The sequence below is a fragment of the Electrona antarctica genome (genome assembly GCF_951216825.1).
Source record: "Electrona antarctica genome assembly, chromosome: 8".
Lineage (NCBI taxonomy): Eukaryota > Metazoa > Chordata > Actinopteri > Myctophiformes > Myctophidae > Electrona > Electrona antarctica.
This window is the reverse complement of record NC_136789.1, coordinates 49,821,557-49,847,245: the sequence shown is the minus strand read 5'-3', so window position 1 is coordinate 49,847,245 and position 25,689 is coordinate 49,821,557. Positions and strand designations below refer to the sequence as shown.

Genomic DNA, 25,689 nt, shown 5'->3' with positions numbered 1-25,689 from the left:
TCAATACAAGGTCTGCTAAGAGGATTTTATAATCCAAGAAAGCACTATGGCTTGTTTCCATTAGGGTAAGGGGTCCTTCATATTACATTAATCTGAACATTAAAGACAACATTTGTCACCACAACAATATCATTATTGCAATGTGTACTGTATATTTAATATACAGTAGGCTACAAATTGCAATATACAGTACAAATTGCAACAATGATATTGTTGTGGTGGCTAGCTGCTGGTGGTGGTGGTGAAGTTTAAATAATAGTGCCACCTCATAATTGTAAAATGCATTTTCAATAATTGAATTAATGAATTTGCAATATACAGTACAAATTGCAACAATGATATTGTTGTGGTGGCTAGCTGCTGGTGGTGGTGGTGAAGTTTAAATAATAGTGCCACCTCATAATTGTAAAATGCATTTTCAATAATTGAATTAATGAATTTGTGTTTATTATGTACTTGGTTAGGTTAGTTATAATATAAGCATAATCTATGTCAGAAAAAAGGGGGGAAAAATAATATTAGGATCCGTTAAGGGAACCGTTAGGAACCGGAACCGTTAAGAGGGATCCGGGAAGGATCCGGAACCGTTAAAATCCTAACGAATCCCAACCCTACTTAAAACATGGATGTCTTTAAATACGGACACTGGCGTTATGTGATTGTCTACAATGATTGTCACATATTTCAGCAGGTCATCAATTTCACCGTAACACCGCCATGCTGGAGCGATCGTGTGAGTGGCCGAGATTTGGGGTATTGGAATTTGGCTTCCTGTTCTGGGTCAGTTTCTCATAGCCTCATTTGATTGGCTTAGCAGCAAAACACACTAGACTAGGTCTACACATACTTCAGAATGTGATTTAGATACACAGACAGACACACAGGACAAAACACACTAGGCCTACATATTCATCTTCAACACGTGATTTAGGTACACAGACAGACATACAGACAGACAGACAGACAGACAGGGCAAAACACACACTAGGCCTACATCGTGATTTAGGTACACAGACATACCGGTACATAGGAGTAGGGATGGAGCTCGATAGCCGATACCACGAAAAGATTTGATAACAAGCTTATTGAGTACCCTTTATCAATAAGCTTTGGGCTTATCAAGCCTGTTATCGAGCATAGCGGCCCATGACGTCATGTTTAAACAATCAAGATAAGAGGCGATCAATAAATAAATGAAATCATCCACACTGGCACAAACATGTCGGTCTAAAAGTGTATTGATACCTGCCAACCAGCGCTGTCTGGGTAAACAAAATTACGTTTTTAAAGTGGCGGTACACATATTAACCAGTTAACAGTTTCTTTAATATTAGTTTGTTGGTAAAATAAATAATAGAAAATGCTCGATAGTGGGCTCGATAAGAACCCGGCTCGATAAGCCTGATCGATAATGTGCTCGTTATCAATAAAAATGAACGAGCTCCATCCCTACATAGGAGTGATGGATCCAATATCCGCAGGCAGGGTGACAAAGAGTCATGCAGTGATTTAAATAGGTTTTCAATGTAATGGGTCCCGGGATGCACAGGTGATCATTCAAATGAGTCCCAAAAAATTATTATGAGTCCCAAAATAAATCACACCTGTGTGAAGTGAGTGGTGCAACTCCGTGTGGGGGTTCGCGGGGCGGGGGGGGACGGGGATGTTCCAGACCCCCAGGAACACGCCCAGGGGGCCGGGCTGGTTCTGGCGTGCCGCGTCGCGTCCGAAACGGTTAAGAATGACAGAATTACCGTGTGGCGGCCCCTCTACTGTACCCTCTACTGTACTGTAATGTACTGGCACCCCCGAAAGCATACAGTTAATACGTGCGTGTGTGTTTGTGTGTGCATTATGTTGCGCACAGATGGTGAAAAACAACCATGCTGTTTTCGTGCTCATACCCAGACACCCAGCCACCCACCCACACACAGCTCCGTAAGGGAGTGGTTGCACCACTCAAAAATAATAATTAAAAAGAATATATTTTATTTTATAAAAAAATATATATAAACATATCAAATGGGCCTATACAGTATATTTTTAATGTAGGCTAGTAGTATTAGCAAGCACAACTCAGTAAGAAATACTAATAGTGGGCAACAGTGGATTTAACATAGCTTGCCTTAAACCAACCAAAAGTTGTTTGCAGTTGCAATTATTGTACTTAGTCAAAATATCGGCGTGTGTTACACAATGTGTGTTTCCCATTGAATCGGGTCTGCTTGTCACGCTAAAACATGTTCCCCTAAATATTTCTGTCGGAGGCAGCGCCGTTTAGTTGAGAGAGTTGCGACATCTCCATTCACTGCTTATTCGTGGGGCTGCATGCGTCACTGATCACTCCATTGTCGTCACTCTCTGTCTCTAAACAGCTCTAGTCTAGAGGCTGCGCTCAGTCAGAGCCAACATGGTTGACAATGTTGTTACAGACTAGTGGTTCTACAAGAACGATTCCTACGTGGATTTAATTTTTTATAACATAGGATGAGGTCGGATGCGGGCATGCAAAATGATCGTGTCCGTAGATTATTGTTTTACCACATTTTTTCCCCCCGCGATTTCTTTTTTTTCACGTGGATTGTTATTACTGTGTATGCTGAGTACAGTAGTCACTACTAGTCACTCTGCGTCCACGGGACGCAAAGGGTGAGCGGAGGTTGCGGCCCAAAACTATAAAGTGCGTTTTGGGACGCAAAACGCAGCCTATTTACATCACTGGTCATGTATTTCACATTAAAGTATGTCTGCAAAAAAAGGTGAGTGAAATCAGTGTCTCTAGTGAGAAAACGAGGAAAGCCAAGTTGTTGTCGTCAGACCTAATAGTTGATAAATGTTAGTGCGTTCTATATCATATTGTAAGAAGATTAATATGATCCAGTCTGTAGACTTGGTAGTGAAAATAACATACTGTATCCGAACAGTAAAGTAAAAAGATCTGTGTTCACAGTCATTAATGGGAGAGAATTCACCATTTGCCTCATATCTAGTCGACATTTCTGTTTGGATGTTTGGGCTGTTAAGGGTTGGTAATGCAACTCTAGATTCCACATAATTTATATAAAAAATTGAATCTAAGATGCTTGCGGCTAATACATGAACATGTTATAGTCAAAGTGGTGGAGTGTCGTGAAGCGACATGCTGCACACTTGTAGATTGGCTATTTTCACTATTTAATCATTAGTTTTATTGATGGATCTTTTTAATTTTCTATGTAAAAGTATATATTATGTTTATTGAAGGATCCCCATTAGAGACACATGACTGAGCCTCTAGTCTTCCTGGGGTCCTGAATAAAACAAATACAATACAAATGTACAACTAAAAATACAATTTAAATTAAAAAAACGGAACAAAATAAAAACAAATTCCCATTATAAATCAAAAGAACAAATTCGCAAATCACAGTTCACAGTTATGTACTTGGCAGATTGGCAAGGTATATCTTGATATTCTTTTTGAAAGTAATTTTGTTATGAATTGTAGATAAGATGTTTTTGGGCAGTGCATTCCAGAGAGTTATTGACCTATATATATATATATACCAGTGTGTTTAAGACAGTTTGATTTTGGTGTTGTTTTTATTCTTATGTTGCCAGAAGCTGCTCCTCTGGTGTTGTAACCATGTTCAGAAGTCATTTTTAACTGGTGAGCCAAGCTATACGGCTTAGTCTTGTGGAAGGGGTGCACCTAGTGGCTGCAAGTTGTTCTCAAGCCTTTTCAGCGAGGGCACCTAAATTAACATGCATTTGGCCACAGACCCCAATGTGAATAGTATACGTTGTGCCAGGGACCACCATAAAAGCTCTGTTTCAATATTAAAAATGGCTATTGTGAGCTAAGTATCTACCAGATTGTCTGTTTTCAAATATGCCAATGTACAGTAGGCCTACAGTAGAGTACAGTAGCCTACAATACAGTGTACAGCAGCTCGATCTCTGGATTCCTTTTAGAATCTTTGCCAACACAGAAAAGAAGAAATGGGAACAAGACCTCTCACTCCAGATAAGCCCAGAAGATTGGTCCTATATGGGATAAAAATGACATACCTTCATCACAAGTTATCCCAATTCAAAACTATAAATAGTTTATTACATGCCAGAGAAGCTGCACAAGATGAACAGTGAGATGTCTTTTCTCTGCTGAAGGTGCACACAAAACGGACTTTAATTCATATGTTTTGGTCATGCAGTGATGTCATTATTTTGGCATTCAATTGTATTTTGAAGGATTTACTTGGAACTCACTCTTTCAGAAGAGGTGTTTTGTATTGCCCTATGTGGTAAGTCACTACATGGATCAATTTCATGACTTTTGCCGTAAAAGTAAAACTTCCAAAACTATGTCCCGTTTTGTTGTACCCCGTTAGGGGTATGTCAAAAACTAAAGATATTTTTTAAGGTTTACTTTGTTCCTGCACTACAAAACTCAGTACAACAGGGTTCATTGTCGATTTATTTGCGTATGATAGTACAATAACATGGCATTCTTCAAAAACAAAAAATGAAGTAAAAACAAAAAAAGTACATTTGTCTTCTTGGCACGTAGACTGATCTAGTTGAGCACCAGTTTATGTTGACCTCTCTCTCTCTCTCGCTCTCTCTCTGTCTCTCTCCAGGTGTTCCATGATGGTGGTGCATGGTGTGTCTTCTCATGAAGACTGGCCTCTCCTCTCCTGTTCGATGGCTGCAACACAACAGACAAAAAGGTACTATTATCATTACCCTTGAGCAAGACGCAGAGTAGCTAAAGCTCCCGGTGAGCAGGTTGGTGCCTTGCATGGTTTCCTCCGCCATTAGTGTGAATGTGGGTGTGTGTGAATATTTTATCAAAATATGCTTAAAACTTAAAATGACTCACCGCTCACCCAAACACATCTCTCTGTTTTTACTAACCACTGTTTCGGTGCTCACCTTATCACCTAAAACTGTATGTATGAGTTGGCCTTAACAGGGCTCTGTCCCGCTCTCTACAGCTCTTTTAGTAAAAGAGAAAGTCGGCTCAAAAGTCGGCTTCCTGGTGGCGCTATAACAGGCCGTTCTGGAAATGTTGGGGCAGAGGTTCATCGTTGGCATCCAGGGAGTGTGTGTGCAAAATTTGTCATCGACAAGGTTAACGGTGCCGGAGATTAGTTGTTCACAGACGGACGGACGGACACACTGACGGACGGACGGAGTGCAAAACATACTCTCTCCCCATGCCTTCAGCCTGGTGGAGACAATAAGTGGAATTGGAAATGATAAAACCAGGAAGCGGACACTGGAACTCTGTGAAATGTAAACTTATAAATTATCTCTGTGGGGCTTCCTCGTGTGTGTGTGTGTGTGTGTGTGTGTGTGTGTGTGTGTGTGCACGCGCACGCGCGTGCGCCAGTTCACACGGGTGTGATTTTTTTTAAAATGTTGCCTTATACAGGTTGTTAATGGTACCTTCACCTATTTCAGCAAGACATCCACCACTGGGATTTCTTAGGACTTTTGAGTTTTGATAGATAACATATTTTTGGAACAAAAATAGTTGAAACCGTTACTGTTGCATGTTGTTCGGGGAAGTTTCTCAAAATGCCTGCATTATGTCTGATTTGCGATAAATGTATTTTTCTGTTAGTCTTTAGCCAGGATGTCTCTGGACACAATCATATTTCCCTGGCTTCTTGGGTCGTAAAATAAATGTCCTAAACCAGCGATTACCGGCCTCAGAGAGGAAGTGTTTTATTTCAGAAGAATGCCCAGGCCTGTCAGAATCATTAGACAATCGCCCAATCGGAATCATTTGAGATAATTGTTTTTTTTTTTGCATAATCGCCATAATCGCTCCCATGTTGAGAAAGGTTCACACATTTGGAAACATTCCACTATTTTGTAACACTTTTTTTTAAATGTTTTATCCCACAATTTTGTAACACTTTTTTTCACCCAGTGTCAATTATCTAATGTAATCATGGGCGCTACACTTCCTCTGCCAACCTGGGGGGGCAGCGGACTGACCTCATGCTTCCTTCTATGCATGAGGAGTCCAAGCTGCTTCTTTTCACCTGACAGGGGAGAGTTTCCCTGGCCGGACGTAGCGCCTGGAAGGAACACGTTATTCCGACCAGTTCCTTTCCCCTCCATCAGGCGCCCCAGCTGGCCAGGGGGAGGTAGTTTAGAGACCAGGATTACGGCATGTTTTAGGGCCTCTACTGTTCCCAATATATGTTAACGACATGACTTCAGCTTGTGACTGCCAACTTGTTCCTGTTCGCAGATGACTCGGCACTGCTGGTCTCGGACAGGGACAAACTGCAGGTTGAAAATGCCCTCAGCTCTGAACTCGGTAGAATCTGCACCTGGCTCGCTGATAACAAACTATCTTTACACCTGGGAAAAACTGAATCCATTCTCTTTGGATCTAATAGTAATCTCAGCAAGGCAAATGGCTTCTTGGTTAGAGTGGGTGACAATGTTATCACACGTAAAGATGAAATTACCTACCTAGGTTCCATCCTGGAGGCTAATCTTTCCGGTGATAAAATGGCCACCAACGTAATCAAAAAAGTCAACCAAAGAACAAGATTCCTTTACAGGATCTCCTCACTGGTCGACAAAAACACCTTGAAGACCTTAACAGGAGCCCTTGTACAAGGCTTCTTTGACTATGCATGCACCTCCTGGTACCACAGCACCTCAAAGGCCCTTAAAACTAGGCTCCAGACCTCCCAAAACAAACTGGTCAGGCTCCTACTTGGCCTCACCCCCAGAACCCACCTCACCCCTGCCCACTTTGACAGACTGGCATGGCTTAGGGTCGGCGACAGAGTACAGCATCTTGCAATGGGTCTGGTCCACAAGATTCGATACTCCACCAAGATACCCATGTACCTGTGTAGATACTTCCTTAATGTTAACGAAGTCCACACCCACAACACCAGAGGGAGTGCAACGAATCATGTTCAACCCAGATTCGGCACAAACAAGGGACTAAATTATTTTCGCTCCTATGCCACCAAAATGTGGAACGCCCTACCAACAGTCATTAAGACATGCGAATCCCTTGACTCCTTCAAAACCGCTCTCAAAGGGCACCTACGGATGGCTGCAATTCGAAACTGGCCCCCGTAAAATCTGAACCCCCCCCACCGCCCCCCCCTTTTTCCCCTCACTGTATATGTTTCTTTTCCCTTTTTACCTCCATTATGATGAATTCCTGTACTGTTCCTTGTCTATATAGAAGTGTCTATTTGTACGTCTCTAAATGTTTTGATGAATTGAACATGGTGGACCCTGTTGTAAACAAGTGTAATGCTTAATTGGGTCGTCCACTCACAGTTAACAGCCTTTGTATTGAGTTTGTGCTTAAAATGTACTGTAATTCTGCAAACTGTTAATACAATTTTCAATCAATCAATCAATCAAACACAGGGAGAACATGCAAACTCCACACAGAAAGGCCCTTTCGCCAACCCCGCCTCGGGTATGGGCACTGATGACACGGAGGAGGGAACACGCCCACAGCGTCCCCAGCGGGAATCGAACCCAGGACTTTCTAGCTGTGAGGCGACAGCACCGACTGTGCCACCGTGACCCTTGCAACACATTTGTTATATATTCACATTAGGGGTAGCTTCAATTAATCAATATAGAGCACCGAAGTCTGACGTCAATATCAGTAGAGGGCGCACAGGTTCATGTACTTTTTATTTGCATTGTAATCCCCATAGGGGGATTTAGATCACCTCATAAGAACTGTGTTTGAAAAATAAACATGTCATCCCGGCCGTTTCACTCATATGGATATGAAGAATCAACTGACTGAATTAGTTACATTTTCGCTAGAAACAGACTGTATCAAACAGGACTGACTGACTTAAACGATACAGAGACACCTCCCTGACAATATCGCTGAGACAGCTTGTTCAATTTTGGACCACAATTCTTACATGAGACGATTTCAAGATGACACCATGTTATTCTCCATAGAGAAATTACTTCCGTGAACCAGGGGATGAGCGAGTGATGTCAGGACTTCGGCGCTCTATGGCAATAATCGTGTCGTATTCCTGCCCAATAATCGTATCGATACGGCAGGAGATGCTGTGTGTGGCGCGACTTTAACGTCAGCATCAGTTTCTCTCCGACAGTTACAATGTATCATTAAATCTTTTGCATTCATCCATCAAAGCATTATTTATTGAGTGGCGCTAGCCTATGTATGTATGTATGTATGTATGTATGTATGTATGTATGTATGTATGTATGTATGTATACGTATACGTGTATGTACGTGGCTGCAACACCTAAAGTGGCCAGTAGAGCGTGCACACACACACACACACACACTCAGAATTGCTGAGTTGCGGAGTTGCCCCAGAATGCTATTAGCACTGCGTGCTCAACAATATACCCCTACAACGTTATATAGCTGTTTCTTGGCTGTTTCAGTCAGACAGACAGACAGACAGACAGACAGACAGTCTCACTCTCTTTGGTGGGCAGAGGGTTTTTCTCCCGGGTCTCGGTCTTCCTCAACTTGTTCTTGTCAAAGCTGACTATCTCCACCAGGTCGGGTTTGTCTGCCATGATGACTGGAGTCTGGGGGGAGGGAGAGAGCGAGAGAGAGAGAGCGAGAGAGGGGGGAGGAGGGAGAGAGACAGAGGGAGGGGGAGAGAGAGAGTTTATTTTTTACACACCATTATAATGTTCTTATTTTGATCATAAGACTCAATAATTTACGGAATGATTTACTGATTTACTATGACACTAATGTATGGCACATTAGGAGTCCAACTAGTGCTAGTTGTTCTCGCAAGGGCTATCTTTTTGTGTGCTTCTGTTAATGCTCATTTTGTATGTCCGTGGGCAAAAAAAAATGAATTTTGACAAAAAAAAATCCACCACGGGCCACCATACGCATGAGCCCTGGAACGCAGTGTACCATCACTGTGTCTCATCCATCACTACCCCCCCCCCCCCCCCCCCACACACACACACACACACACACACACACACACCACCACGCCCCAGACACCCAGAACATTTTGTCAATATCCGTCTACGCACATCGAAAACTGCTCGATCCACACACTGCGTTGTGAGCTTCTGGATTCGGCTATTTTCGAAACAGGCCCCCCAAACAAATAAGGGACCCCTCCTGGACCAGTGGACCCTACTTTGAGAACCGGTGCTCTAGTAATAATAATAATAATAACAATACTAGCCTATAACTACAGTGTGTATGAAGGCAGCTCATCGTGCTGTACAAATGTACAGTAGACACATTCATTTATCCATCCATCCATTCATTGCAACATTATCACTAATGAAAATAATATTATTCTATATTAGACAGACAGACATAGATAGATAGACAGATAGATAGACAGATAGATAGATAGATAGATCATCTTACCGTGCAGTTGCAGGCTGTGTGTCGTACTGCGGTGTGTGTGCGTCTGGCTCGCTGTGCTGTGTCGGCTGCTAAAGACTGAGTGTGTCTGCGAGGCGAGCTTAAATAGCCTCAACCCCACAACGTGTGTGTGTGTGCGTGTGTGTGTGTGTGCGTGTGTGACGTCACATACTGGCAGCAGGGGTGTGGACAGAGAATGGGAGCGTTGCTGCGCTATCGATCTCACTGCTGTTTCACCACTTTACCACACACACACACACACACACACACACACACACACAGAGCGCTCGCTCATCCTCCGGTCTTACTCATTTCTCTGTCATGACTCTGATGTCATAATGATACAGTTGACAGTGCTGTGAGCCATCTGTCACACAGTGCGGTTTCTTAACGGTGATTCATCGATTCTCGATTCATTGTTAACACTTTCAGCGCCCCCTGCTGTTCATTTGAAATGACCGCAGGGAGCCAGCTATATCCCCTATATAGGCGCCATTCTATTACCGTCAATACAGCCCAAATACAACGAGAGGAGGCGCAAAAACGTTTTCGAGCAGCAACCGACATGTCTTAGGTTTCACAACAAGCGGTGACATGGCTGGTGCGATGCGATCAGAAATCACTGTTTACATCTGAACGCCGGGCGGTTTGGACTAAAACAACAACTTTGGAGTACTTTTCAGAGAAAACAAGCAACAAAGAAAGACTGAGTGGGCTCTGTCTAGCAGCCTGGGCAGCACGAAAGGTTAGTGTTGAGCTTCGGCTGCATGGTATTGATATAACCCTTACTACACGCCATTTGACGGGTATGGCGACCTCCGGGGTTAAATCTTAACCCGTCATCTGACGGGCTGCGAGGCGTTTTGGCGTGCATCGTGTTAACATGCCTAGCTGTGATAGGAGAAGATAGGAGCACATTGTTAACATCCCCAGCTGTGATGGGACAAGATAGGAGAACATTGTTAACATCCCCAGCTGTGATAGGAGAGGATAGGAGAACATTGTTAACATCCTTAGCTACGATAGGAGAGGATAGGATAAATGGAACACAACCACCCTAAAGGCTACAAATCATTGTGTGTAGTCATGCACTGTCTGCATTGAGTGACCTCGTTACATAGAACTTGATTTATTGGGCGAACGCTGGCACTTTGGCATGGGGGGCCAGATCAACATGGCATGAATTCTGTACTGGCCATATAAGGAGCATGTCTTGAGTGTACAGGCTTTGATGAGGTCAGATCAACATATGGAATGTCAGAACAGGTCAGCTCCATACAGTATATGGAGATCTAAGCGTGGTAGCGGGGACATTCTCTTGAGTGTACATGGTTTGATTAGGGCCCAGGTAGGGCCAGGCCTAGTTTTCGCCGGCTGCTGGGCGCGGCTGCACTAATAACTTTGGGGCAGGCCCGTCTAGAGTTTGAATGGACAGGTATCAGTCAAAAGGGAGACATCGACGAGGAAGGATGGATGGGGAGGATCAACATATGCAATGTCAGAACAGGTTCTGACATATATCCATATATGGAGATCTAAGGGTTTGAGGTTTGAGGTCAGATGTTGCTGGCCAATATTGATGACATCAGGGATCTCCATATATGGGCTTAACTGCGACAGCAGGTCTCATTTACTATGAGACCTGATATGATATCCATCCCTGATGATGTCACGATGACCTGGGCACCATATGGGGGCTGATGTCACGTGATGTCACGATGACCTGGGGGCTTGCCTGGAGTGACCAACCTGTGGACCTGTGGTCGCAAAAAGAAACATTTAAACAGTTGCTTGAAAGTGTCAATTCTGAATGTGCCGTGAAGTCTGCAGAAGGCCTGTTGTAAAAGTGTCAATACTGCAATGTAGAAATACTCTGTGACAAGTTCAAGTCTAGAATTGTAAATTTACTTCAGTTAAAGTACAAAAGTATTGGTGTCAAAATGCACTTTTAGTACAAAAGTAGAAAGTAATCTATAGCCCCTTTTTTATCAAAATAACCAGTGGTTTGATTGATTGATTGATTGATTTATTAACAGTTTGCAGAATTACAGTACACTTACAGTACAGTTAACTGTGAGTGGACGACCCAATAAAGCATTACACTTGTTTACAAGATGGTCCACCTTGTTCAATTAACCAAAACATTTAGAGATGTACTGTACAAATGTACACTTCTAACAGGAATTCATCATAAAGGATGTAAAAAGGGAAAAGAAACATACAGTGAGGGGAAAAGGGGGTGGGTGGGTGGGTGGGTGGGTTGAGGGGTGTAAAGTAACTAAGTACATTTACTCAAGTACTGTACTTAAGCACAATTTTGAGGTATTTGTACTTTACTTCAATATGTTAAATTTGCAGTACTTCTACTCCACTACATCTCAGAGGCAAAATTTGTATTTTTGCTCCACTACAACTATTTGAAAACTTGAGTTACTATAGTTACTTTGTAGATTTACATTTTGATTAGAAAACATACATTAACCACTTCAACCCTACATCTCGGCTATTTTCAAAAGATTTTGTACACATTTTGAACTTGTGAAACGGGACATTCTGCAATATGAGTACTTTTACTTTTAGTACTTTAAGTACATTTTGATGCTGATACTTTTGTACTTTCACTTGAGTACATTTTTAATACTTCTACTTGTAACGGAGTACAACTACATTGCAGTATTTATACTTTTACTTAAGTAAAACATTGGAGTACTTCTTCCACCACTGAAAATAACTTTGGTTCTAGGCTGAGCTCACAACATTGTGTTGTGTGAGGGGGAGGGGCGTTTCGACTGCGCCCCTCCCCCTCACACAACACAATGTTGTGTCAAACCATGTGACCTCCATTGGAAATACATTGGGCGGCCATGACACTACACAACATGCATCCAACGAGCACGAGAATTGCATTAAAGGTGTGAGCTCAGCCCTAGTCAGGCACGTGCAGAGAGTGTTAGAGAGGCAGGGCCTGAAATCCCCTAACAGGGCACTTTTGAACAAAAATAGCGAACACAGCAGATCTACAAGCTCACAACGGAACCGGGCCGGCACCCTGGGTGTGTTCCTGTGGGTCTGGAAGTTCCGGGGAACCCCCCGGGGACCCCCACACGGAGTTGCACCACTCACTTCACACGGGTGTGATTTTTCTAAATAGCCGATCTACAAGCTCACAATGTGTTGCATCGCAAAGCATTGTGAGCTTGTAGACCGGCTATTTTCAATTGGCTGAAATGTATATAGGGCTGAAGTGGTCAATGTATGTTTTGTAATGATAATCTAAATCTACAAAGTAACTAGTAACTCAGGTTTTCAAATAAATGCAATATTTTGATCCGAGATGTAGTGGAGTAGAAGTAAAAAGTATCGGAAATTGGGAATACTGCAGTGAAATACAAATATCTCTATTGTACTTAAGCACAGTACTTAAAATGAATTTGCTTAGATATTTTACACGACTGATTGCATGTCACATGACAGTCAGATGACAGTGTGTTGATTGATTGGGTCAGATAAAGAGCTGACAGAAAGTGGCTGTTGTCTTAGGCTGAGCTCACACCTTTCATGCAATTCTCGTGCTCGTTGGATGCTCGTTGGGTAGTGTCATGGCCGCCCAATGTATTTCCAATGGAGGTCACATGGTTTGACCCAACATTGTGTTGTGTGAGGGGGAGGGGCGGACGACTGCGCCCCTCCCCCTCACACAACACAATGTTGGGTCAAACCATGTGACCTCCATTGGAAATGCATTGGGCCGCTGGGCGGCCATGACACAACACCCAACGAGCACAGAGAATTGCATGAACCGTGTGAGCTCAGCCTTAGAACAATGCTAGACACACAGCTGCTGCAATTCATTGATTGAATCATTTATGATGACATTTAGCCTCTCAGACACATCTAGCTGGGGACCTGCAGCCTGCTTAATTATATAGTTTTTTATTTTTATTTATTTATTGACCTTTGTTGTATCAGGGAAACCATTTGCAAGCACGCCCTGAGTATACAATCACATATATGAAAAAGAAACGAAAAACAAATAACAGAATTTTACACAAGGTCAAATATAGACGAGCATCATAATGCTAATCCATTGGGGCTGTTGCATCCTTGAGTAATGCCTTAACATGACTACCGGTAGATTGACCAGTTCAAGAGAGCCCTGGATTTTCTTCTATTTGTCTGGAGCGTAAACGATGAAAGCAGTATTTCCGTGTTCACTGTTCATTCGTAAATGGAATGTAAGCCTGTGAGCGTGTTAGATATCATGTGGTTTTTGGTATTAAAAGCTAGGTTATTGTTGATTTCCAATATTAAATAAATTAGCAAAAAGCCAAATACTTTTTCCACTCTTGAAACATATACCTCTATAAGGTACATTGTGAACAGTTAAATTTGCGATTAATCGCACAATTAACTAGATAAATTGTGCCATTGACAGTATGTGCCATATTTAATCGCACTACTTATATAATACGGCATATGTTATGTGAGTTATCATACATCTTTTACTTCTCAGAAATCCTCGACGAAAGTCTCCAGAAATTCTGTTTTTTTTTTCCTTTTCGATAACCGTCCTTCAGTGCACACAACCAGACTCTCACCCATGTTTTCAAACGAAGCGAGGCCTAGCTTGTGTATGTCCACAAATTATATGATATGATATAGTACTTTATTGTCAGTTTGCACTGAAATGTGTCTTGTGACCCAGCGGCCTTGTATACAACACATATACACACATTTGACATAACACAGGACAAAAAAGAAAATATAATTGCATACATAGAAACATTAGGGCAAAGAGCAATGTCCACAGCTCAGTCTAGTCCTGGCCAAAATCCTGATTAAGCCTCAAAGTCCACTGGTGGACAAAAGACTTCTTCAGTCTGACCTTATTGTATGCTGGAACACCATATCTCCTTCCTGAAGGCAGCAACCTATACTCTCCATACAAAACAGGGCTAGTATTAGAGGTGATATTCCTTGCTAACCTTAGGATGCTGTTATCATACGTGGATGTATAGAGCCTCCTGTGTGGTTTTGTGTACCACGCTACTTGGCACACACACACACACACACAATACTTTTTGTTGTATTTTAAAATACTTTTTGTTGTATTTTAAAATACTTTTTGTTGTATTTTAAAATACTTTTTGTTGTATTTTAAAATACTTTTTGTTGTATTTTAAAATACTTTGTTGTATTTTAAAATACAGAACATTTCAAAGACATGTATTTCGAATACATGCCCATCTCTGCAACACACACACACACACACACACCTCCTGCGCTCACTGATTGGACAGGAGGGAAGGCCTTCCAATATAAAAGTCACAGCTCCTCACTCCCTGTCCAGTGGCTTTGGAAGACGCTCCTCTCGCCCGGTCTCGCCTCGTTTCGCCTCGCCTCGTCTCACCTCGTTTCGTCTCACCTCGTCACGTCTCCTGCCCTATACATGTGCCATGACTCGGTTAATTGATCATGAATCTGATCCACTGATCCAGCCGCCACAGCGTAAGCGTACTTTTCTGTGGTGTGTGTTTGTGTGTGTGTGCGTGTGCGTGTATGTTGGTGTTGGCGATGTGTCCCTAAAGGAAGAGAAGGACAAGGCAGAGCAAACGGAGAAGTACAAGGCAGACAAGGAGAAGGCAGAGAAAGACAAGGAAGACAAGGACATGGCAGACAAGGACAAGGCAGACAAGGACAAGGCAGAGAAAGACAAGGAAGACAAGGACATGGCAGACAAGGACATGGCAGACAAGGACAAGGCAGACAAGGAAGACAAGGACATGGCAGACAAGGACAAGGCAGACAAGGACAAGGCAGAGAAAGACAAGGAAGACAAGGACATGGCAGACAAGGACAAGGCAGACAAGGACAAGGCAGAGAAAGACAAGGCAGACAAGGACAAGGCAGACAAGGACAAGGCAGACAAGGACAAAGCAGACAAGGACAAGGCAGACAAGGACAAGGCAGACAAGGACAAAGCAGACAAGGACAAGGCAGACAAGGACAAGGCAGACAAGGACAAGGCAGAGAAAGACAAGGAAGACAAGGACAAGGCAGAAAAAGACAAGGCAGAGAAAGACAAGGCAGACAAGGACAAGGCAGACAAGGACAAGGCAGACAAGGACAAGGCAGACAAAGACAAGGCAGAAAAAGACAAGGCAGACAAGGACAAGGCAGAGAAAGACAAGGCAGACAAGGAGAAGACGGACAAGGAGAAGGCAAAGACTGCCTTCTCGGCTGGACTTGGACATGTTTTCACTGCCTCAAACAGCGAAGCTTGGCACGTTGTGAAGTACCGCCAAGTCACATTGAACGATGGAGGCTGTTACAACCCAGAAACAGGTATGCTGCTATACTAGGGCATTAAGCAACTAGTCGACTAGTTTACTAGTCGACTAGTGCGTGTATTCAATTCATTACTACAGCCACATGACTGAGCTTAAAGTAATAATCACCAATTCTCTTCCTTATAGGTGAATTCAAAGTGCCCGTAGCAGGCGTGTACCTGGTCAGCAGCACTTCTCACATCAGCGGCATACGAGCGTACATGCGGCTCGTGAATCGACCCGCCAATAACTCTGGCGTCCCCCATCAGGAGGTTGTGATCGCAATGTCGGACACCTTCAGCGGCCCGTACGGGGGCAAAATGGAGGTCGACGGTGCTTTCACCGCTTCGATGACCGTCCCTGTGAAGCTGAGCCGTGGGGATCGTGTCGTCGTCCAACTATGCACGGGTGGAAGAGTGTATGACAGCGACGATGACTTCAGTACCTTCAGTGTCGTGCTGCTCTATGTGGTGTGATGTGTGGGTGGAGTAGTGGTTGAGTTCTGCACTGTCTGCTTTAATATGAAGATTCACTGAAATATATTGATTTTGTTTTACCATCAACACTAAAACCTCACAGGATTCTACAAAATAAAACTAAACTAAATTGAGCAGAGGATAATGTAGCCAAGTTTTGACCATTTGTAAGCATTACTTTTCAACAAACAATGGAAGATTTGTTTTAGAGGTATTACAAACTAATTGAAAGTCCTTGAATTGTCATTTTATAAATGTGCAGTTACCCTATATACGTACACTCACACTGTATTTTGGTATGTTTACCGTGATAAAACAATGTTGAACATTAGGTTAATCCTCTGAGGACCTCCCAAAATAATTGTTGAGAACAACTGTCCTAAACTACAGGTAGGCCAAATGGCTAAAGTAAATGAATATGAAATGAATGAATACAAATAAAATAATGAATCACACTTAACAGAACAGTGAATCTATTGTGATTAAATGAGTTCACCTGGACAGCCTTACTAATCATAGTTCAGATAGGAAACGCCTAAATTGTAAAACGCTCACGTCAAAGTAGATTAACCATACATTGCAACAAATGGAATACATTTAAAGTCTCTGGGAGATATTCTCTGAATTTTAGCAAAACCCCCCATGGGTTTACAACAACAGGCACATATCAAGACAGTTAATGAGATTAACTTGAGTCATGCAAACATGATACATATACAATTTGAATGCATTTTAACATCAAAGCCATGAATCAGATTAGAGCTATGCAAACATTTAATTCTAGTTTACTTAAAGCCATGCTCACGAGAATTTCAGTTCAACATTCAGTTTACACATTTGAGCAATACATAAGCAATACATTGACGTTATTATTTAACTTGAATCAGCAGACATATTTCCCAAGTACTTGAGCCTATGCCAGACTTATGATCAAAAAGGTGGAGGCTGGGGTGGAGGAGGCCAGCTTGGCCAGCAGCAGCAGTGTTTGTGAGTGATGAAGCAGCTGTATGTAGCCGAGAGCCGTATTTAAAGGAACGGCTCTGTTAAGAGTGTGAGCTCCGATTTTTATTCGGGGCTTGGTTAGAGCTTAATTTGACTTAGATATGAAAATAAACGACGATAGGATGGGACCGGGGACAGGTAAAAGATATCGCAAAGATAGCGGAAGTTTACATTCTGTTTTTTACCGGAAATGACAACGGCCAGATTCGGTCAAAATCGGCATATGAGATATATTGTGTATATCACAGATTTTTCTATTGGCATTCAAATGATGAATACAAAATATGAATAGAGCTGGCAGAAGGCACTGAAAAGCTGCTATTGGGGTGGCAGTCCAAGGGTTAAGGGGGGAACACCTATTACACAATACTAAATCCCCAAATTGAGGAAACATGCCCCTGACGCAAGATAGGTAACCACTATAGACAGCTACTGTATGTGTGTCCCTGGCTGTGTCTGTCCGTCTGTCTGTCCATCCGGGCATTTGCGTTTGTTGACCACCACAAGTGTCACTGTTGCACAGCCTAACACACACGCATGCACATGTGCACGCACACACACACACACACACACACACACACACACACACACACACACACACACACACTTGTGCTTGTACAGCAGGCTTGTACAGTACAGTACAGCACCAAATCAGACTCACTCAGTCTCACTCTGTGTGTGTGTGTGTGTGTGTGTGTGTGTGTGTGTGTGTGTGTGTGTGTGTGTGTGTGTGTGCGTGCTTTCAACATGCTTTCAAGAATGTTTTTGAAAACATTGTGTCGCCTTGTGTCCGAGGCGGCTCGTTGCGCTCTGCAGGGCAAACTTTGAATACTTTCCTTACTGTAAGCAAGGCAATACTTTGATTTCTTGTCACCAATTTATTAATTTGTGTAATAATAAGTAGCCGTGTAATAAGTGGGATAATGTATGGCTCCTGCAGGTCTTTGTTGATAGATAAATCACCCTGTCAGTGATGTACAGTATCTATCAACAATGACCACCCAGCCTTACATTATCCCTTACATCTATAGTCACACCTGTTGTGTGGAAAATACTCGAAAGCACTGTGAATTTGAAAGTATAAATGATTGCCGTTTACAATATGCGTGCGTGCGTGCGTGCGTGCGTCAGGATTCAAATAAAAAAAAATCAGATCTACAAGCTTACTAAAACCTTGTAAAATCACTTAAAATGTGTTTTTGAAAGTTTACTTTTGTACTGTAAGTATATTTTAATGGCAAGACTTTTACCTGTAACAGCACATTTGTATATTGCTACTTTGAAGTATGATCATTATTATCACATTTGTACGATACGTTTTCGTAATAGTGTTATACTTCAACTCCACTACAGCTCAGAGTATTTGAAAACGTTTTTAGTTGCTAGTTACTTTGTTGATTTTGATTATTATTGAAGAACCATATACAGACCTATACTTGACAAACTGACAAATTGAAAATAGCCGATCTACAAGCTCACTTGTCACTTTGCGATGCTTTGTGAGCATGCAGTTCTGGTATTTTCAAAGATTTTGATACATTTTAATACATTAACTGCAGTAGGCAATGGAGCATACTGCAACATTTGTTTTTTTATGCCTATTTTGCCGCTTTTACATTTAATCAATTCAATTTTGAATACCCAACTTGTACTTGTAACCAGGGCCAAATTAGTCATTGCATGGGCCGGTGGGGCCGGGGCCCAGGGGCCCTTGGCTCTCAGGGGCCCTTTGGGGAAACTGGACCGCGTGGTACTGGGTTGGTCTGTAGAAATGCCAAAAATGTATTCAGCCTGATAGACATTGGCCACACTCAACAAAGTAAGTAAGTCAATGTTATTTATAGAGCTCATTTCACAGACATCAGTCACAAAGTGCTTCACAACAATAAAAGCAAAACATATCAATAGTAACAATAGTAATATTAATAATTAAAAATAAGAATAATGAAAAATAAAGCAAAGAAAGAGAAAACGGAACAAACGGCACTGGCAAAAATAAATAATAATAATCAAAAAAAGGTCCACTGAGGCCACAGATTTCAGGGAGGTCATTCCATAGCCTGGGGGCGAAACTAGCAAAGGCTCGATCACCTTTTAGTTTTTAGCCTTGTGGGTGGAACGACCAGCAGGGCTTGGGATGAGGATATCAGAGGCCTTCTAGGAACATATGGGTGGAGTAAAGGCCCATACAAGTACTTGTATTTTCCGGTGGTGGGGTGACCACCGAACTACAACATGACGTCACGAGCTGCGGTGAAGAGCAAACCACCGCTCCAGCCCTCACTCACCACCGCTCAACTTTATTTCAGCTCTGGTGGTCAGCTCACCACCGAAAATCCAGACTATGAATGGGCCTTAAATCACAAATATATGAGGGTGCCTGACCATGGAGGGTTCTGTGTGTGATGACAAGAATTTTAAAATGAATTCTTTAATTTACTGGGAGCCAGTGCAAGGAAAACAAGATGGGTGTGATGTGGCAGGATCTCCTGGACCTGGTCAGCAATCTGGCAGCAGCGTTCTGAACCAGTTGCAGGCGGTCTAATGAGGATTTGGAGTGACATGTGAAGAGGGAATTACAGTAATCCAGACGTGATGATATAAATGCATGGATGATCATTTCTAGCTCCGGGTGTGAAACGACTGATCTAAGTTTGGCGATATTGCGAAGATGGATAAAACGGGTACTGGAGACAGACTTGACATGCTTATCCAGAAGCATGTCCTGATAATAATTCCTAGATTTCCAGGGTTAGAGCAGATGTTTGTCTTTAGTGACCCAAGGTGGTTGGCAACATCTGCAGTGACTTTATCAGGGGCGATTAAGACTTGTGTCTTTTCTGCATTTAATTGCAGACAATTGCTAGCCATCCAGTTATTGATGGCTGATAGGCATGCATGTAGTGTGTTGATTATATCAGTCTTTCCTGGCTTGAATGAGCAGTAAAGCTGTATGTCGTCGGCATAACAGTGGTAGGAAATACCCTCAAAGCTGCTTCTTATTGGTCCTAGGGGAAGCAAATATAAACAAAGACAATCAAACAAAATGATTGGATCCTTTGATATGATGGCGACTTCTTGTGTCACTGTCATTGTGTTGGATGAGGATGCCTTTGTAAATCGATTGAATCATCAGATTAATGGGTGACCTTCAGGCTATGCATCGACTGATTACGGAATGTTCAAGGTTCAAGGTTGTACTTTATTGGCCCACTCAGACTGGCAGAGTGATGCATGCCCTCGTTATCCCCCCTTCACACACGTACAACATATGGAACAACATTATTTTCAGATGGGGGTCCACTGACACAGAAACATTTTTTTCAGTAAACTGCAGGATTTAGAAGACATTTTGTAGAATCTAGTGTCATGTCTAAATGGGTTAATACAAAGCTAAACACAGTGGTGGAAAGTAACTAAGTACATTACTCAAGTATACTGTACTGGAGTATTACCAAGTTGCAATGCTTTACTTCTACTCCTATCGGCTACATTGAAAATGAGGGCTTGCCCTCAACTGTATTTCCGAGTATAAATAAAGGTGTTGATGATGATGAATCCACTATACATCTCAGAGGCAAATATTGTACTTGCCATGATTCTCAGCAGGAACCCGATGGATTGTGAAGTCCAAGTAGGGAATGAGACATTACCCCAGGTGAAGGAGTTCAAGTATATCAGGGTCTTGTTCACGAGGGGAGGACGGTGAAGGAGATCAGCTGGAGAATCGGAGCGGGCTGTACCGCACTGTTTAGACGAAAAGAGAGCTGAGACAGAAGCAAAGCTCTCTGTCTACCGAGCAAACTTCATTCCTACTCTCACCTATATGGTCATGAGGTGTGGGTCATGACCGAAAGAATAAGGTCGCGAATACAAGTGGGCCGAAATGAGTTTTCTCCGACGGGTGGCTGGCATCTCCCTTAGAGATAGGGTGAGAAGTTCAGTCACGTGAGAGAGACTCGGAGTAGAGTCACCGCTTCACACACACACACACACACACACACACACACACACACACACACACACAGGCCGAGCAATCAGCATTAGTGTGGAAACACACAGAGCTACACACATGTGTTTATGATCAGCACAGATGTTAATCTATCAACATATTTAGTTTGATTGTGCTTGCTCACGTGAGCAACACACAATAGGCACACGTAGGCTAATAACACAGAAAAGCACAGAAACAATCAATAAACCTAAATATGATTCATTGTTTGTGCTCATCTTGTGTTATTACATATTGTGTGCTGCTCACGCACACACGTGTGTAGCTCTGTGTCCATCCATCCATCCATCTTCAACCGCTTATCCGTAGTCTGGTCGCGGTGGCAACAGCTCCACCAGAGTGCTCCAGACTTCCCTCTCACCCGTTTCGACTGTTATCAATGGACAAGACCGCAGTTATCAGTTCGGATCAGTACGATTGTTTTCGACGAGTATGGGCTTGCCTGCCGACTGATAAAAAAAACCCGACAGGATTAAGGTTGGCGAACATGTGTCAATATTAGGACCGCACTGCGACATGCTTGCGGTTAAGTTTAGGGGAGGGTATGAGGAGGCTTGTCGTTTTTAGTAGGCAGTAGACCAAAACCACAGGATTAAGGTTGGCGAACATGCGTTAATATTAGGACCGGGCTGCGACATGCTTGCGGTTAAGTTTAGGGGAGGGTATGAGGAGGCTTGTCATTTTCAGTAGGCTCCCAGCATGTCCAGTAGACCCGAATAGACCGATAAGATCGGTTAACGTGTCATCCACGCCAACCGCAGCCAGTAGGCTCCAGACGAGCCGATCGGCTAGATAAGATCGGCGTAATAAGTAACCTACTGGGAATTATCGGTTGATTTTCTGTCGAATCGGCTATCCCTCTCCAGAGCAACATTAGTGATCCCGAGACATTCCAAGGCCAGTGAGTCGATGTGTTTCCTCCAACTGCGCCTTGGTCTGCCCCGGGGTCTCCTCCCAGTGGGACGTGCCTCGAGGACCTCCCCAGGGAGACGCCCGAGAGGCATCCTAACCAGATGCCCGAACCACCTCAGCTGGCTCCTTTCCAGGCGAAGGAGCAGCGGCAGCAGTTCTACTCTGAGTCTCTCTCGTGTGACTGAACTTCTCACCCTATCTCTAAGGGAGATGCCAGCCACCCTTAGAAGAAAACTCATTTCGGCCACTTTCGGCGACCTTATTCGTTTGGTCATGACCCACACTTCAGGTGAGAGTAGGAACGAAGATTGCTCGGTAGACAGAGAGCTTTGGCTTCTGGCTCAACTCTCTTTTCGTCACAACAGTGCGGTACAGCGACTGTAATACCGAATACTGTAGCTCTGTGTTTCCACACTAATGCTGATTGTGCGCACGCGTGTGTGCGTGCGTGCGTGCGCGTGTGTGTGTGTGTGTGTGCGTGTGTGTGTAGGCATATGGCCATTGAATCGTATCGGATCGCCATAATGAACCAATATTGTCCATGTATCGTATCATCAACCATGTATCGTGATACGTATCGTATCGCTGTTAAAATGTATCATTACACCACACAGAGAGAGGTTGACAGGAGAGAGAGGTTGACAGGACATAGGGAGAGAGAGGTTGACAGGACATAGGGAGAGAGAGGTTGACAGGACATAGGGAGAGAGAGGTTGACAGGACATGGGGAGAGAGAGGTTGACAGGAGAGAGGTTTACAGGACATAGGGAGAGAGAGGTTGACAGGACATAGGGAGAGAGAGAGGTTGACAAGACATGGGGAGAGAGAGGTTGACAGGAGAGAGAGGTTGACAGGACATAGGGAGAGAGAGGTTGACAGGACATGGGGAGAGAGAGGTTGACAGGAGAGAGAGGTTGACAGGACATGGGGAGAGAGAGGTTGACAGGACATGGGGAGAGAGAGGTTGACAGGAGAGAGAGGTTGACAGGACATGGGGAGAGAGAGGTTGACAGGACATGGGGAGAGAGAGGTTGACAGGACATAGGGAGAGAGAGGTTGACAGGACATGGGGAGAGAGAGGTTGACAGGAGAGAGAGTTTGACAGGACATAGGGAGAGAGAGGTTGACAGGACATGGGGAGAGAGAGGTTGACAGGACATGGGGAGAGAGAGGTTGACAGGAGAGAGAGTTTGACAGGACATAGGGAGAGAGAGGTTGACAGGACATGGGGAGAGAGAGGTTGACAGGACATGGGGAGAGAGAGGTTGACAGGACATGGTGAGAGAGAGGTTGACAGGACATGGGGAGAGAGAGGTTGACAGGACATGGGGAGAGAGAGGTTGACAGGACATGGGGAGAGATAGGTTGACAGGACATGGGGAGAGAGAGGTTGACAGGACATGGGGAGAGAGAGGTTGACAGGACATGGGGAGAGAGAGGTTGACAGGACATGGGGAGAGAGAGGCTACATTGAGCCTATAGGGCTCTATTTTCGTTCATGCTAAACCCAATTAATCCCTAAACTATTTTGAAAAACATTTTTGAATAGTTAAAATAACTATTGTCCCTGTATTGTCTATAACTGACTGACTGACTGACTGACTGACTGACCGTCATGACAAATGTGATGAGGTCAGCACATTTTGGGCACATTTGGGCAAGTGGCTATGGCTGCTTTTAGCCCAAGGAGTGTTTTTTGTGCAAAACTAATGTTGGAATGGAATCAGAATAATGAAAACCCCCATGTCACATGCTACTTAAAGCAAAAGGAACGTTTTGCCTGCCATAGGATGTTAATGGTAGGGTCACAAGAAATATAAGAAATGAAAAAATCGGCACACCAATTCAGGCTCCCAAGTTTCTTTACTTTTAATCAGGTAACGTTTCGGGCCGCAGCCCTTCCTCAGACCTTCAAGGAATGAGTAGACAACATGTGTATATATAGTGTGATGTACCACACCCAACCTAAAGGTATTGACTGTTTGTTCAGCCTCCTCCACTACTAGGCTCACAAGAAACCCCTATCAACAAATTGCCCAATACTCACAGCCGGTCAGCAAGTGGATTCATGATTGTACAGTATGTATATAGACAATATTTTAGGCCAATAAAAAAATATACCAAATGTCCCACTTTAAAGGGATAGTTCAGATTTTTTGAACTTAAGTTGTATGAAATACTTGCCATTAATATAGTGGTTGCAACTGTATTAATTGATTGCCCGAGTCCCGTGGTGGGAGTTCTGCTGTGGTTTTGGTCAATATTAAGTAGTTCTGGTCATTTTGTGGGGGGCACTGGGGCCACGCAGTACAAGTAAATTAATCCACAAAACGAACATAATTTATATTGTTGACCTATTTCTAAAATATTAGCACGACTTTCGTTCAACTTTGACCCCTCTATCACATGGAACTATTTTCTGGGCGTAGTGATATGGACACAAAAAACATAGTTCTGTGTGATAGAGGGGTAAAAAAAGAACGAAAGTTGCACTAATATTTTAGAAATAGGTCAACAATACAAATTACGTTAGTTTTGTGGATTAATTTACTTTTACTGCGTGGCCCCCAGTGCCCCCCACAAAATGACCGGAACTACTTGATATTTCACCAAAACCAGAGCAGAACTCCCACCACGGGACTCAGGCAATCAATTAATACAGTTGCAACCACTATATGAATGGCAAGTATCCTATATTACAATTGAAAACATGTGCCCAAAAGCACGCACAGGAACAAAAGGCACCAGCTACTACGTCACTGACACGCTGCAACACGCTGCAACACACACTGCAACAACACACTAACACGTCACACACTTACCCTCCGCGTCGTTGGTTCCCTATCTCCTCATGTCGCGCCGCACGGCCACAATCGACACCAGCCGCGTAAAAATTGTCATCGCACTGCCACTAAAGCCGGCTCCCGTCCACACTCGCAAACAATATCAATATCAATAATAAACACAAACACGCCACAAGCACCGACACCCCCGCCTAATTTGTTGCCACGTCTATGAAAACAAGCACAGAAAAAATGCCATTCAACACGCTACTTACACACACTACCACTCGCTTACAATACGCGGACCTGGCAACACTACATTCTCTCTCCCATTTGCTCAGAGCCCACCACGTGACCCACACAGGGAGGGAGACGATTGCGTGATGCTTCTATGTACAGGATTCTATAGGTCACCACTTTTGGTGTGACACACATACGGCTTCTGTTTACTAATATGCGTTGTCAACACGTGCTGAGTTGACAAACATTGACCGACTTCGGAGAAGACTGATAGTTTCTCCTTTACTACTTAGGCTGTGGAAGTATTCACACTAGGCAACTTTTGCATTTATTGGCATTGCCAATTTGGGGAGAAAAGGAGGACGAGGAGGTGATCAAGCTCCACAACACCACATTGGTAGGTAGCCTCAAGGCTGCATTTATTTGCCTTCTTTTTCCTCTCGAGGCTGCATGGGATGATGTGAACCCCTCCAGCAGGCTAGGGAGCACCGCTCCGGTTCGCGGAAAATGACCGCGGGGTGCGGGTTGCCAGGTTTTTTTATAAGTAAAG

General features: G+C 43.4%; 1 long non-coding RNA gene across 1 annotated transcript in view; it reads left to right on the top strand.

Moving 5' to 3' along the window:
- LOC306928538 overlaps nucleotides 1–25,689 on the top strand; it is a 97,737-nt gene that overhangs the window by 57,255 nt on the left and 14,793 nt on the right. The window contains exon 2 of the long non-coding RNA XR_013790706.1: nucleotides 4,620–4,709. This is a non-coding gene — a long non-coding RNA (uncharacterized lncRNA). The remainder of the gene's footprint in view (nucleotides 1–4,619; nucleotides 4,710–25,689) is intronic.